This window comes from Silene latifolia, chromosome 4 (genome assembly GCF_048544455.1).
Source record: "Silene latifolia isolate original U9 population chromosome 4, ASM4854445v1, whole genome shotgun sequence".
NCBI lineage: Eukaryota > Viridiplantae > Streptophyta > Magnoliopsida > Caryophyllales > Caryophyllaceae > Silene > Silene latifolia.
In genome coordinates, this window is record NC_133529.1 from 107,472,456 (window position 1) to 107,475,932 (window position 3,477).

A 3,477-nucleotide genomic window follows, 5' to 3' on the forward strand; every position below is an offset into this window, starting at 1 on the left:
TGTTTTTGTTTTTGTTGTTTGGGAATGAATGTGACTAGCTTCTAGTGTCAATCCCCACAGACGGCGCCAATTGTTCCGGGTGTAATTCCAGAGCAGATATTTGTTACCACTCGTAGCTCGTTGAAAGATGTCCTTGCTTGAATTCTCCTTTGATCTTTCCTGAAACGATGAACAAACTGAGGGCTCGGCTTTGGCCGAGCGTACTCACTCCGACGCTCAAGTCAGTTGACTTAGAGAGGTAAGTTGTTGTTACTTGGCTAAGAGTATATATTGTAGAGAGATAAGATATTACCAGATGAATAGTGGTTATTAGGTCAATTTGTGGATCCTTTCCTCAATGAAGGTTGAGGAGTATTTATAGACTTTTACCTTTTGTCACGTAGTGGCCAAGTGGCCAAGTGGCTAGCAGGTGAAAAGACCGTTTCACCCTCGGCCGATGGACTATGCCGGCGGGCCGGCCGAGGGGTCTTGGATATGAGTACGCGGATATGTGCCCCCGGTGGTGGTTGCGGCCGAGACCAGTGACAGCCGATGGGCTCCATCGGCTAGACTGTCTAAGTCGTTGACTTTGCTGTGGATACCCTTGACCTTGCTCAATATGTTGACTTGGTCAGCGGTGCAGAATATGCCCCATCAATTGAAATACACAAAACTATTAATAATAAATAACAGTTAAATATAAATTAGGAGAGAAGTTTTTTTTAATTAATAAAATATATGGCAAAACCGAGGACATTAATTAGGGAGGGTAATTAATGAAGGAATCAAGGGATTAATTAGATAAAATCAGATTCTTTGAGTTGGACAAGTGGCGCGTTTTCATTGGTGGTGTATGAGAGCCCTCATACACCTGGTGTAACTCTACCCTTTTCGGTACAAGATATACGAGTATCTTCGTTAATTTCTGCGATGAAACGAGTCAAAGAATGGTGCGAAGATCCGTCATTGGCTTGCAAAACTTTCCTACTCTTTTGACTCATCTCATGCACTTTCCTCTTCATTTTTTGGTCCATATTCATGAGTTTCTTAACACCAATCTCTACTTCCTTTGCCTTGACCAAATAATTCCCCTTGTTGTTTCTTCATATCCCATCTATAATCCATTCTAATCTCCACTGCTAATCCCAGTTCCTTAACTAGCGTAAATGCGTTCAATTGTTGCTCTGCGTACATCGGCCAAGTAGCCAATGGGACTCCGAACCATATGCTTTCAAGTATTGAGTTCCAACCACAATGCGACACAAACCCTCCTATTGCTTGGTGGGCTAGGACTTTGACTTGGGGAGCCCATGGGATTATTTTCCCTCTATTGGCTGTCCGGTCGATAAAGCCTTCGGGTAAGGCATCATCGAATATCATATGCTCACTCGGTAAACCAGCAAGTGTGCCAACTTCTGCTGGTTTTCGAAGTGACCATAAGAACCGATGACCCGAACTATCTAGGCCGTCTGCTATCTCTTTAACTTGTTCCGCAGTAAATGATCCCATGCTCCCGAAGCATAGGAACACTACGGAGCCCTTTGGTTGGCCGTCTAACCAATTAACGATACGCTCTTCATCACTTAAATTTAGTGACGGTTTAGAATCGCCACAGTCGTTCTCTAACGATAAAATTGGTCCAACAGGATAAATTGTAGGAACATTTTCCTGTCTTTGTAAGACATCGATAGTTGTTACCTCCAATTCCGCAAATGAATTGACAAGAATACCCTTGACTTCTCTAAACCTTGTAGCAAGATGAAGCATTTTCTTAGGCCAAATAGTGTCCTTATCAAGCAACATCCAAGGCAAAACCTTAGTAGGCACCGGGTCCATAAACCCGGGTATATCCGAAACGCTTTCCGGATCATCCATCAATCCAGTGACGTCAGCAATCCCTTGTTCATCCGCAACTTCTTGGAAATGTAACATGGTGTGTAAGAAGTTAGCCCCTGAAGTGGAGTAAATGTAAGAAGGGATGTGTAAGTCGTTAGCAATATCAATCATGGTTACATTGACAAGGTCAAGGACAAAAGCGGCGGGTTTAGATTGGCGGTCCTGGACCGCTTTCTTGACTAGAGGATTCTGGAGTTGGATTACAGTGGCGAAAAAGGTAGGATCAGAGGGGTCAAGTAGGTTTGAGAGCGGTGGTAGAGTAATGAAGGCGAATTGGTTCGGGTCGAGTTTACGTGACTGGGACTCAATGTAGGTGTTAATTTTTGTGGGTTCGTTGACTCGAAACTGGTAGATTAGGAATAAAATTGAAATGTTGGGGTTAGTTCGAACAATGAGTTTGGCGAACTCGACCATTGAGAGTAAATGCCCCATGGCTGATGTAGGCACAAATACTAGCTCAGTTTTCGTCATTGCAATTATTTTTGTGGAAAGATGATTGAATGAAACTTGGTCACTTTTCAAAGTAGGCTGATACTACACAGCTGAGTTATAAAATGACAAATTCCACTTTAGGATGGGTATATTTGTTTTTAAACTTGAAATAGGTAATGAGATAAAAAAAGTAGAATAACACGCTTTATATTTAATACGAATATGACCGTTTTAAGAGAATGGAATGGAGCAAGTTGTGAAATTTGTGATACTCCGTATGTGATACTGTAATTTGGAAGTAGTGGTTTGTTGAAGTCATGGCTTACGAAAAGGGGTCTTGGGGAATGGGGATAGCAAACAATACTCCCTCCTATTCACTATATTCTTCCCCTTTCCTTTTTGCACAAGGAATAAGAAATCGATTTTGGACCACACAAAACACACTACTTCACATGTAATTTAATTTGGACCACACAAATCAACCCAAAAAGGAAATAGGGAAGACAACCCGAATAATCTGAATAAGGAAATGGGGAAGAAAATGGTGAATATAAGGGAGTATTTTTTTTTTGGCGAAAAATGACAATACCAACTTGCCTAGTAGTATCCGTTCATCTTGCAGGACTTGCACTATGTGATTGGCAGTTTGGCACCCTGTGAGAAATTAAGAACCACTAGTATGTGTGTCCGGTTTCGCCTGGATTACCTGTATTTAGCATTAAAATATATTTTTAATTAATTAAAACTATTTTAAAGTCAAATAACTCATAAATATCATTAATATATTTTTTTATGATACGAATTATATATCTTAAAGTTACAGTGAAATAAATTATGAGACAAATTCACTACTCCGCTATTAATATTTTACTTAAATCAATTGCTTCGCTAATTTTTCATATATACTTCCTTTTGTTCTTAGAATTGTTAATTTTATTACATTCGTTATTATTACTTTTACTTTCACTACTCCCGAAGTAATTACTGTTACCTAATTATTGTTACTTTCACTACTTGTACATTAATGTTGATAATTTCACTACTCCCGTTGTTACACTTCTATTATTTTCACTACTCCCGCTCGCTGCTAATATTGTTACTTTGACTATTCAAATGAGTGATTACTATCATATTACTATATCCAATGTTACTATAATTCTTTTCACTACT

The 3,477-nt window shown here is 39.6% G+C and overlaps 1 pseudogene; it reads right to left on the reverse strand.

The window, feature by feature from the left end:
- Positions 1-842: 842 nt before the first annotated feature.
- On the reverse strand, positions 843-2,403 carry LOC141651889 (anthocyanidin 3-O-glucosyltransferase 2-like; annotated as a pseudogene).
- Positions 2,404-3,477: the final 1,074 nt, after the last annotated feature.